This window comes from Ptychodera flava, chromosome 7 (assembly GCF_041260155.1).
Source record: "Ptychodera flava strain L36383 chromosome 7, AS_Pfla_20210202, whole genome shotgun sequence".
NCBI classification, from domain to species: domain Eukaryota; kingdom Metazoa; phylum Hemichordata; class Enteropneusta; family Ptychoderidae; genus Ptychodera; species Ptychodera flava.
This window is the reverse complement of record NC_091934.1, coordinates 4,106,576-4,119,795: the sequence shown is the minus strand read 5'-3', so window position 1 is coordinate 4,119,795 and position 13,220 is coordinate 4,106,576. Positions and strand designations below refer to the sequence as shown.

The 13,220-nt window shown below is 38.3% G+C and overlaps 1 protein-coding gene across 1 annotated transcript in view; it reads left to right on the top strand.

Moving 5' to 3' along the window:
- The first annotated feature begins 4,826 nt into the window (after nucleotides 1-4,826).
- The window catches only part of LOC139137760 (uncharacterized), a 64,681-nt gene continuing 56,287 nt past the window's right edge, over nucleotides 4,827-13,220 (top strand). The window contains exon 1 of the mRNA XM_070706025.1: nucleotides 4,827-5,067. The gene's annotated coding sequence lies outside the window, so the exon portion shown is untranslated. The remainder of the gene's footprint in view (nucleotides 5,068-13,220) is intronic.

Below are 13,220 nucleotides of genomic sequence, written 5' to 3'. Positions count from 1 at the left end.
CCTACCCCTTATATTATAATTTTGTTTAAAAAAATCACTTAAAATTGACACAAACTGAAAGGCATAAGCTTTGTAACTTCCAAATATGCAACTTTTCCCAATAAAACTATACATGATTGGAAAGGCCTATTTCAGAGCTTTCAAACAGTAAAACATTTATATGGTTTCATAGTTCATGGCTCGAGGCAGAAAGGGAAACATTACCCCTACCCCATATGTTGTAATTTCGTTCATAAAAAATCACTTAAAATCGACACAAACTGAAAGGCATAAGCTTTGTAACTTCAAAATATGGAATTTTCCTAGTAAAACTATACATGTTTGGAAAGGCCTATTTCAGAGCTTTCAAATAGTGTAACATTTATATGGTTTCATAATTCATGGCTCGAGGCAGAACGGGAAACATTACCCCTACCCCATATGTTGTAATTTCGTTCTTAAAAAATCACTTAAAATTGACACAAACTGAAAGGCATAAGCTTTGTAACTTTAAAATAGGACTTTTCCCAATAAAACTATACATGTTTGGGAAGGCCCTTTTCAGAGCTTTCAAATAGTGTAACATTTATATGGTTTCATAATTCATGGCTCGAGACAGAAAGGGAAACATTACCCCTACCCCATATGTTGTAATTTCGTTCTTAAAAAATCACTTAAAATCGACACAAACCGAAAGGTTTAAGCTTTGTAACTTTGAACTATGCAACTTTTCCCCATAAATCTATATATTTTTAGAACGGTCTGATGCGGCACTTTTAAAAAATGTAAATAACATTTTTATGGTTTCATCAGTCATGATTCGAAACAGAAAGGGAAACATTACCCCTACCCCTTATGTTACACACGGATATATGGCATACTACGTAATAAGAAAACAAGCTCATGCACCCACTAAATCTCAAGACACATACTTTTAATGTTGTTTTTCTTGTTTATTGCACTGAGTTCTTCCAAAAATATATAAATACCTTATGAAAAATTGTTTGGAGGAACGGGAACTTAATTATTGGATGTGAAATTTAGCAAATTTTACGATTTACAGTCAATGGCCGATATAAAGTCTAATCGACGTTCGAATATTAATTAATCCCTATTAAGTTATATATCAATGAAAAGGCCATGATCTTGGCTTTCTAAAAATGTAAAGTTTATAGCATTTTATTGTTTCTGTTTCCGTCGAGCGGTAAATACGTGACCCCTACCCCATTGTTGAAATCCAAGATGGCGGCCAAGATGGCGGCAAAGATGGCGCCAAATGAACCCCATGGGACACTATTTGATTTTGGGAACATCAAAATTCATTAAATATAGACCCTAAGGATTACAAAAATGTAGGTTAAAAAAATACATCCATGGGGTGCATGGGAACCCTACCTTCCGACTAGACTATAAAGTCATTCGACGAACAACGATAAATTTCCTTCATCACACAATTTATTCCGTCGTTTCTCGATCGAGATCAAACCTGCAGCGGAAGGCTGTAGTGAAGACATATAAAGTTGTCGACCTGTAGCCCTAACTCTGCAGTGCAGCGCTGTAGAATCCGATTTATTTCGAAAGTTGACTCGGACAACACTCACAACAGAACAGAGTTCCCATCAAGAAACAAAATTGAGATGTACCTACGGGCGATACGTGTCATAGCAAACATCAAAGTCCTTAACACGAAAACATTGACGACTGAGATGGCCACCAGCGGCGCGGCGGAGACCGGTGACGTACGGCAATGCCCACAACAACAAGCGTACACTCTGTGTGTCATCGATCTGAATCTTTGGGCTCGCCAAGGTCGTAAACTGATGATATTTTAAAAGCCACAGCATCTCTAAGAATGATAATACTGTTTCGATAGTGCCACTGTATTAACTTCATAAATATAATTGTAAATATTCTAAATAACTCAAAATACTATGGCTATCCGTCGGTAGCACGGTACGGTGAAAGCTATGATGGCAGACTTGCCTTGGCATCGCTCCAGCGCGAGACAATGATTGACACGCGCACGTGACCGAATCCGGATGTCTGATTGGTGGAGATAACTTTCGCTGTAGCGAAATTTCAGCTTAATCGGATTTATGAATGAAAGTATACCTGTAAACATTTGCACATCTCCTGGGTGACGGGCCGCTTTACTCGTTAAATGAAAGTAATCCGCGTAAATAAAACACAAAATCGCGATAAAAATCATGCAATTTGTTAAAATAATTTTGATCCATCCACATCAAAGAAAAATAAGAAGACTGTTCATGTGATAAATATATAATCCCATGGAATTTTTCTCTGTTTGACGTCATCGTATACTCGTGTTTTTCGCGGAGCCGCACAACTTCTCGCCTTCGGCTCGAAGTTGTACGGCGCCGCGAAAAACACTCGTATACGATGACGTCAAACAGAGAAAAATACCATGGGATTATATATAAATATACATACGTATATATATATATATATATATATATATATATATATATATATATATATATATATATATATATATATATATATATACATACGTATATATATTATATTTTACATTTTACATATATTTATATTTTAAATAGTCATTCTATATTTTAATGAAATTGTTGACATGTCAGTTGTAAGATAGGAATTTCAAAGTGTCAATCTTAAAGTTTGAATACAGTACATTTTAAATGAGCTGTATTTTGAATCAGCTCAGGCAAATATATTTCACACTTTCTATGCTTAGCCAGATGTCCTGAACTGTTTTACAGAAATGGATGTCAATCATTAATATCAAAGAGGAAAAAGCAGTGAATCAAAAACTTTGATGGGTGTTAAGACTTGCCAACCATCCAATTAAATCTCCTGAGGAGCCATAGAGAGCTTTTTTAGCCAAATCTGATGTGTACAGTGTCTGAGAGGACATTCTCTTGTACATTGAAACCATAAAAGCACAGCTAATATGACAAAACTGCCTTTTTTAACTGTTATTTTGTTCATAAAAAGCATCTTTCTACAGAAAACCTGTGACACAAAGGAAAATAACTGCATCAATGAGAAGGAAAGATATCTTGTCATTTTTCTATCTTTAAAATAAGTCACTGTATCAAATATATATTGTGAAATATTTGTGCATGTTGCTTTCTCATACTGAATTCTCATAGAGAGAACAGAAAAGTATCAGGAATTTGTCATCCTTTTCATATGAAATGCAGATTTCATAATGGTACACTTTCACTTAGCAATATAGCAAACATCAAGATATCTCTGATTTATTAAAGTATGGCGCCCGAAGGGCGCGCCGAAAAATATGAAACATCCTGAAATCTCTGATATATATGCCTTGTATATTAAAGTCATGCACCTGAAGGCATGCTGAAAAATGTCCGATATATTAAAGTAATGAGCTTGAAGAGCACGCTTAAAAATATTGAACATACAGATATCTCTGATGTATGTATGCTTGATATGTTAAAGTTGGTCGTGCTGAAAAATATGACTGATTATTAAAGTTGGGCGCGCCGAAAAATACAACTGAATGATGAAATTTGTGGCGGACACCCGCATTTCAGGCAATGATGAGCCTGTTTCAAAATTCAAAAACACACTGACCCCCTATTGGGCATTTCAAAAACATGGTGACCCCCTATCACCAAAGTCAAAAACAGGGTGACCCCCATGAATCCACCGGCCCCCAGGCTGAAAAAACTGACCAGTCCCTTATTTGCTCATTTTTTCTTTTAGCACTTTTGTCAGTCACACTGGGTCCAGAATGCGAAAATACTGACAAGAGCTTCGGCCTCAGCGACCTTTATGTCCACTTGTTGTGGATATATCGGCCTGTCAGTATAACAGCGTAGGACTGTGTGTTTAATAGTACTGTTAACGGCCTCCCACCACAGCTAGTGCCGCGGACTTGCGGCGCGCGATTTCTTCACCGAAAACAGTTGATTTGGAATCCAGAACTTGCTTTGGTCTGCGTTTTCGAGCACGCTGACCTCGTCTAGGTACATGATATGCTAAGCTGCTCTTGTAAACTCACGCAAAACCCACTTTTCTCCCTATATGCGAGGGAAGCGTTCGTTTCGCCGCGATTGTGGATCTCCTTCCCGAAAAGTATGCTGGTATACTATGACAATCCTCGGCCATCGCCAAATTCTGATTTTTTTCTTTTTGAAAATTTTTGCTTGTGACACGATGGCCGAGGATTGTCATTAGACTGCATGTAACTCTATGGGAACCGAAAAGGATGCTGGTCTACTATGACAACTGTCGGCCATAGTTGAAATACATTTCATTTCGTTTTCATTTTACTTTGAATTTAATTTTCTTTTTACTTTGATTTACTTTTATTTTCATTTTACTTTGAATTTTTATTTTCAATTTTACTTTAATTTTTTTTATTTAACATTTAATTTCTTTATTTCACGTGAAATGTTTTTCATTTTAATTTCACTTTATCATATTTTCATTTCAATTACGATTTTATTTCTTTGTTTCTTAAAAAATGTTTCAAATGAAATGTTCCTGCTTTTTTAATCAAAATAAAATCATAAAACAAACAATTTTTGTTTTTAATGTCTAATGTTTGATTTTTTCCTTTTCAAGAAACAACAAATTATTTTTTTCAAATTTATTTTGACTTATTTTTTCGTTTTTGTTTCGATATCATTTATTATGCACGAATTCGTTTGTTAAAAATCGCTTTTTAAATAATATTTGACACAAAAACAAAATACAATAATAATTTAGACGTATTTTTATCAGTGACAACTCCAGGCCACCATACGCCAGCACACGGAGATAGGTGCGCATGTTGATGTACTCGGAGGGCGATTGCAAAGTACGTAAATTGTGCGACAACGACCGGGAGGGGGCGCTAGGATAACACGTGATTTGTGCGTTATTTTCTCGGGAGATTCGCACAGATTTCGTGACGTTAACATGAGACCACTACCCCGCGAAGTACGAAAAGATCCAAGTATGGCGCTGTGCATGTACACTAGTCGAAAGGATGACCGACGATTCTTCCAGGGAATTTAAGCACATTACTAATATCTATGTTTGTAATGTACTCAAGACGCGTTCGTTCATGGATTATTCCCGGTAAGCACCTACAAATAGTAAATGTATTCAGCAATTTTGACACGATACAAACATTGGAAAGTAGCGACATCATGTTACACCAACACGCCAATTGCCCAGGCCTGCCAATTGCCCGTAAAATCAGAAGTCCATAAAATGCATTTGCATTGTCGCCGATGCATAGTCATTCTTCATTTGTACCGGGTGTCCAGCCAAGGTCATAACAAAGTCATTGCTGCTTTTGTATATACCCTGTAAAGTTTAAGGTGACGACCTCAAATTAAATACCTGCAACATCATCGGTGTCAAAAGTGTTGCACCGTGCTGCGTACCATGCTCTTCGTCGATTTCGATATGAACATTGTTGACCCAGAGAGGGACAGAGTACAGTTCAGTCCTTGAGCTGTTCGGTGCAGTGTTATTCAGGTCTGCGTTTTCGTGTTACCTGTTATCTCTGTTGTCAGATCATTAATGTGTATGACATGGGCAAGGGCGCGAGGAAAGTCAAAGAGCCTCCCCCATTACAACCAAATGCGTTAGTGTATCGAAAACCTGATAAGAACAACAGTATCGATTGGTACCACACTGAAACCGATGTGGTCAAAGATTTCTTGATTACATTTTAATCAACTCCGTCTCCAGGTATTTGTGGATCGGTGGTTTTGTTTTGACTTATGCAGCAGTCAATGTAATCCCAGAGGGACCCCCACCTTGGGCGATACGGGACAAATGAAGGGATTAGACTGTGTTTGCCATGAAACTAAGCCTGAGGGGGTGAGGCAATTGACAAATTTCATAAGATTAATTTCCAAATCCCCCACTATGCCCCAAGGTGGGGAGGGTGGGGGTTGACATTGACTGTCGCATTAATCTGACCTGATAAGTTCACCACTATTTCCTGCAATTGTCTGAAGAGAAAACAGTGGGGGGGGGGATGTTTGATCAGCTTTTTTTCATGACACCACCCCAACCCCCCATGCATGACTTTAGCTGAAAGTAATTACATCTGCATCATGTTTCATGCATCTTGCAATTATCAGACAACTTTTACCCTCAGGACATATGCCATTTACAAGGTTGAACCATTGTTGTAAGTTCTAGGTGGTGTTGAAATTCGATAAATAATATTTGTTCAGATGACAACACTATGAGACCAACTCAGATCATTAGATTTGTCAGCATTGATAATGTGTAGCATATCAGAAAAGCTGTATATTATCAATGCTGACAAACTTAATTAACCGTGTTTACTAATAATGCTTGTATATCTTAATTTAGATTCTCGCCAATTATCATTTTTTGTCTGTTGCTCGCAGCATTTTGCCTGACTATAAAAAACAGTTAAGTTCTTTCTTATACTATGGGAGTGTATACACATGTAACATTTCCAAGATTCTGTGTTTCTTAAGGTTTTAAATCAGTACCAAAACAAAGTCAGCACTGGTGTGCTTGAGCTCCGATTTTGTCTCAAATTTTGCGTGACAGACAAAATACAGATTAAATCTTTGTTTCTTACAATTGGGGAAGTGTTGACTTATCTAACATGTCAGGATTTGTGTTTATTGGAGAATTTTTTGGTATGGAACGTGAACTTATTTTTCGTGTCTACCCGGCAAGATTTTTCTGTACGGTCTAAGCTTATGGACACGTGTGTACGTTTTTTGCTCACGTGTTCACACACGTGAGCATATGGTTTAGCGATGTCTGTCTGCATAAGAAAACTAAATACATTATAATAGACAAGAGATACTGAAAACCAAAGAAGCAACACAATTAAGTGACAGCAAAATTTCTTGTATTGTACCACAAGTTTCAAAATTTTTATCTTCTCCAAAAATATAAGTTCAGTTAAGATGTGTACACAGAAGTTGTAGAATCACTTGTGTAGACATGGCCAATGTCAGTGACATGGTTGAGAATAAAAATCTTACAAATCTTAAGGCAGACTGTTGACAGCACAAGATGTGTTTTATCCAACTAATCTCTGAAATACCAGTTTCACAAGAAACAATGGTCAGCACAAATAAAGTAATTAGGCCAGGAAGAAAAAATAAATTGTTCATCGGAATCGCCGCTTCTACTTTGGCGTATTTGGAAATTTTTTTTTTTTGATCGCGGCAAATTCTTACTTCCGCATTACAAATATTTTTAGTACTGCCGCTGGTGGCGCCCTACACTTTGTCGGGTTTTCGCGGGCACGGGATTTTGAATGAGACTTCCGACGTAGTTGACCGCCAACACGTTGTTGTGACGTCTGAATTTGGCGAATCACGACGCAAAGTGGGTCGATTTGGCCAGAAATGTCCTCGTTTTGTAAAGGTTAGTAATTGTCACATCGTGAGTATTAATTTGATCGCCAACATTCGACGTGATGGCCAACAGTTAGTTCCAAAGATGCTATTCAGTGTTTGTCCTGATATTACGTTTGGCGATTTATTCAACAAGATCGTGACAGCAGATGGACGGTGCGTCCGATTGAATGAAAATTGCATCGAAAGTATAAAAATTTACGGCAATGACAAAACACATGGTTGCGTCGATGTTAAAGTACGATCTGAAAGATGACTATATAACTTCACTCCGATCACAGTACAGTGTTGTTAGACCATCGTGTAAAATGTGTAGAGACAGTGGTAAAGAGGCCAAAACATGGGGCCAAAGTAAAATGAAAAAACTCAGATGCTAGGTCCCACCATGACACATCCATGGCCAGAAGTCGGGATTTTTTCATTTTAGACATTTTTACATTTTAGTAGTGCATGTTTGACATGTTAGGTCGGAACTAACAGCCGAACTAACGTGACCAAAAAAGCCAAACTTGCAAACCTATCGTGTATCGTGCAGACCCAACATATCCGCACCTATCGTTTCTAAAATGTCTAACGTGTGTGCCAGGTTGGAACTAACGTGCCTAAAATGCCAAACGTGCAAACCTATCGTGTCTCGTGCAGACCTAACGTTAAAGAACCTATGGCTAACATGTATTGCATTTTAGGGCGTACAAATAAGTCCTATTCTATCATGCCAATCGTGCAAACCTACCGTGTATCGTGCACCCCAAACATGGATGCACCTATCGTGTCTAAAGTGTCTAACGTGTATATCATGACTTCACGATTGACATATGGTACCATTCGACTTATCTGGACATATACGTTAGACATTTTAGACACGTTAGGTCCGTACACGTTGGGTCAGCACGTTACACGATAAATTTGCACGATTGGCATGATAGATTTTGACTCTTGGACAACCTAAAATGACATACACGTTAGACATTTTAGACACGTTAGCTCCGTAAATCTTAGGTCGGCACGTTATACGATATGTCTCAAGATTCACGTGATGGCCTACAAACACGGTAAGGTCTAACTCTATCATGCCAATCGTGCAAACCTATCGTGTAACGTGCCGACCTAACGTGTACGCACCTAACGTGTCTAAAATGTCTAACGTGCATGTCATTTTAGGTTCTCGACATGGGTCAAAATCTATCATGCCAATCGTGCAAACCTATCGTGTATCGTGCAAACCTAACGTGTACGCACCTAACGTGTCTAAATGTCTAACGTGTATGTCATTTTAGGTTCTCGACATGGGTCAAAATCTATCATGCCAATCGTGCAAACCTATCGTGTATCGTGCAAACCTAACGTGTACGGACCTAACGTGTCTAAAATGTCTAACGTGCATGTCATTTTAGGTTCTCGACATGGGTCAAAATCTATCATGCCAATCGTGCAAACCTATCGTGTATCTTGCAAACCTAACGTGTACGGACCTAACGTGTCTAAAATGTCTAACGTGTATATCATGACTGTACCATTCAACTTATCTGGAGACCCTAAAATGACATACTTGTTAGACATTTTAGACACGTTAGATCCGTACTCGTTAGGTTTGCACGATACACGATAGCTTTGCATGATTGCCATGATAGATTTTGACTCGTGGACAACCTAAAATGACATACACGTTAGACATTTTAGACACGTTAGCTCCGTGAATCTTAGGTCGGCACGTTATACGATATTTCTCAAGATTCACGTGATGGCCTACAAACACGGTAAGGTCTACCTCTATCATGCCAATCGTGCAGACCTATCTTGTATCGTGCAGACCTAACGTGTACGCACCTAACGTGTCTAAAATGTCTAACGTGCATGTCATTTTAGGTTCTCCACATGACTCCAATTTCTATCATGCCAATCATGCAATCCTATCGTGTATCGTGCAGACCTTACGTGTACGGACATAACGTGTCTAAAATGTCTAACGTGCATGTCATTTTAGGTTCTAAACATGGGTCAAAATCTATCATGCCAATCATGCAAACCTATTGTGTATCTTGCAAACCTAACGTGTACGGACCTAACGTGTCTAAAATGTCTAACGTGTATGTCATTTTAGGTTCTCCACATGACTCCAATTTCTATCATGCCAATCATGCAATCCTATCGTGTATCGTGCAGACCTTATGTGTACGGACATAACGTGTCTAAAATGTCTAACGTGCATGTCATTTTAGGTTCTCCACATTAGTCAAAATCTATCATGCCAATCGTGCAGACCTTACGTGTATCGTGCAGACCTTACGTGTACGGACCTAATGTGTCTAAAATGTCTAACGTGCATGTCATTTTAGGTTCTAAACATGGGTCAAAATCTATCATGCCAATCGTGCAAACCTATCGTGTATCGTGCAAACCTAACGTGTACACACCTAACGTGTCTAAAATGTCTAATGTGCATGTCATTTTAGGTTCTCCACATGAGTCAAAATTTATCATGCCAATCGTGCAAACCTATCGTGTATCGTGCAAACCTAACGTGTACGGACCTAACGTGTCTAAAATGTCTAACGTGTATGTCATTTTAGGTTCTCCACATGACTCCAATTTCTATCATGCCAATCATGCACACCTATCGTGTATCGTGCAGACCTTACGTGTACGGACCTAACGTGTCTAAAATGTCTAACGTGTATGTCATTTTAGGTTTTCAACATCGGTCAAAATCTACCATGCCAATCATGCTGACCTATCGTGTATCGTGCAAACCTAACGTGTACGGACCTAACGTGTCTAAAATGTCTAACGTGCAGACTTTTACAGTGTTTAGTCATGCACGTTTGCCTTACACGTTTGGGTTCTATAATGTACAATGGCATACAACTCCCCATAGCACGATAGCTTCAACAATGTGAAACGTGCATTTTTACCAACTACTGGCCATAGCTCCCATGACAATATTAAAGGACAATACTGAATTGTTGGATTTCAGTAATTTGCTGTACATTTCAGTTTTATTCTGAGAGAATGTTGAAATTCTTGACCCCGGAGTGACGTCACTTTCACCTATTGCTAGCGAGTGAGGTGAATTGGGATTTGGTTATACAGGACAGTGAACAATGCAGAAATTATGTGACAAAGGACAGAACTTAGTGTTTATCATTGACATAATGTTGAAACTTTGAATACTGGTGTAAAGGTTGAAAAATTCACACTTCAATATTCTGTTCTCACGGCAGTGTGACGCAAAAATGACGTAAAAAACCGCAAGTTCCCGGATGTCTGCGGTCAAGAATACTCAGAATATGTTGTGCAAACACTAACTGTGAATGTAATGGCTTATGTTATTGTTGGGAAATATAGTACTTATTGAATTCAGTTACCAGTATCAGTGTTTCTTGTCTGAGATATTTCTGGTAAAAAGGGAAACAATTATCTTGCCTTGTCTGCATCTGTGCAAAAATGCCAGAGGACCGCGTTTACCTTCGGCCTAAAAAAAAAAAAAAATTTTCGCTCGCCGCTCCAGGGACTTGGTCCAAAAAATCCGATGAACAAGATTTTTTTCTCTGGCCTTAGTAATAAAAATACAACAGAGAAAAAAAGGTTAAATTCAATTGTGGTACAATTTATTTTATATGCCATGTTCATTTCATGCCACATAAGTGTCTTCAAGAGATTTTCGTATGGCTTGAGAAGTTTCATGTAACATTTACATTACTGTCAAAGGCTGCGATTTGGCTTTCTGTTCTCTGAATTTCTTGTCCCTTTAGTGTACCAGCAATGGATTCTGAAAAATATAATCGTTCAGGGAAGAGTGTAAGTCTTTTACTGTTTGATCAAACATTGTAAATTTCATGAAAGAAATCGATAATTATTTGAAAATGAGACAAAATCAAGTTGAAAAATTGAAGCAGAAAAAAGCTTAAATATTCATGATCGAAATTAAATTAATAATGATTGAAATGTCCGACAGCGGACAACTCCACACGACGGCTACAATCTGCAAAAATCTCAGCATTTTACTGTAAGTAACTGTTGTGAAACAAAAGTGAATTCAGCATGAATCAGTACTCAACGAAAATTTATCTGTAGGTAAACATAGCAATACAGCGAATTACAGAGCATTTAGCGATGTACAGACGAATGGTACATTGACTTACATGTGTGAACGGCTCGCAGACACTGGACGATTCCCGGTTGCAGGTCTCTCCGTGCTGTCCGTACTTAGAAAATATAGTCGGCATCTTTACTGCCACTCGCTTCACAAATTTAGAACTCCGCCTGTCCCTGGTACTGTATACACATTTTTGCAACACTGATATCATTTGGCTGGCGATTCTATTGTAAGATCACAAAATTGTCCACTAGATACAGTGGAATTCGATCGAGTGTCCGGTTTGCCTTGCAGAGCTCGACGAGTCTACATGTTGCATATAATCATTAGAAAAGTAAACATTTGCAACAAATTGAGTCTTTGGTGTTAGATTACAACGCGTTTCCCATATACCGTTTAGTCTACAATCACGACAGTCGTTTCAGCATGCCACTCACAACAGGCTTGACACTGCACTACTCATCACCAAGGTTTCTTTCAGGTATTTACATGTACTTTGTTTCGGGAAATACAACTCTGACGAAACTCACTGACATATTTTTCGAGTGTCGGATCTATATCTCGAAGATAGTCCTCAACATCAACCGGACTGACTCAGAGGCGTTCAGTTGAACATTGCTTAAGCAAGGTGAAGAAAATTTTGAAGGCAGAGAGATATTGCAGTCTTCTCCATGCTAACTTACCCGTTGCCGTGTATGATGCCGTCCAGGAAATTACGTGCCGAATACCGCGAACTATTTTAGAAACACTGGATGTGTTATTTAACGGCACAAAATGTAAGCTTACTGTGCTGGTTGAGAATTGCTCCTGCATGTGTAAAATCGACACTTTTCTTCTAGTCTATTTTGTAGCTGTGTCATGTATTTGAGAGAAGTGTCCAGTAAGAAAGTTTCGTTGAACTGAGACAAAAGAGAAAGCAGGCAGGAGTGTTAAGAATTTTCTGGTTGATAATATTGTATTGTGTCATACTTGTTGATAGAGTATACTGCGCTGGACCTGCTACAGACTATGCTAAAGGGACCGTTGTCATGATTACTGACATCGAGAGGAGAAAAGTTTATTTTGAAAAGAATTTACTTGTGTCTTCCCAAATTAAAATAAACAACTAAAAGAAAACTTCGGTGATGTGTATGTAGTGCAGTGTAAAGCTTATTGTGATTGGCATGCTGAAACGACTGTCGTGATTGTAGACTAGACAGTGTATGGGAAACGCGCTGTAATCTAACACCACAGACTCAATTTGTTGCAAATGTTACTTTTCTAATGATATGCAACATGTAGACTCGTCAAGCTCTGCAAGGCAAACCGGACACTCGAACGAATTCCACTGTAACTCCCTGATCACGAGACTACAGCAGATGGTACTAAAATCTAACTTCGTGCCGATCAAGCCTTGAATGACGTTAACGGAAGTGCGATCTATAAATCATTACATGATTAATAAATGTAGTCCCGTTTTTAAACGCTGAAATTGACTTTACATCTGCACCAATGTGTTATATTTCATACTTAATATGACATTTAATTTATTAGTTTAAAGAAAATGGTTATTTTTATCATAGAAAGACTAAAAGCAGAGTAAGAATGACCTGAGAGTGTAAAACATGTCGGCTGCTCATAGCTAGCTGGATACACCAGACATGTTGGACGTTGGCGAAGTAGCGCATTGAATTATCGTACAGCGACTTGGGATGGAGAGTAATCCTAAACCTCAAATTTGTGATCGGCAATATAACTTTAACGCTGAAAACATGGACAAAAGCCTTTTA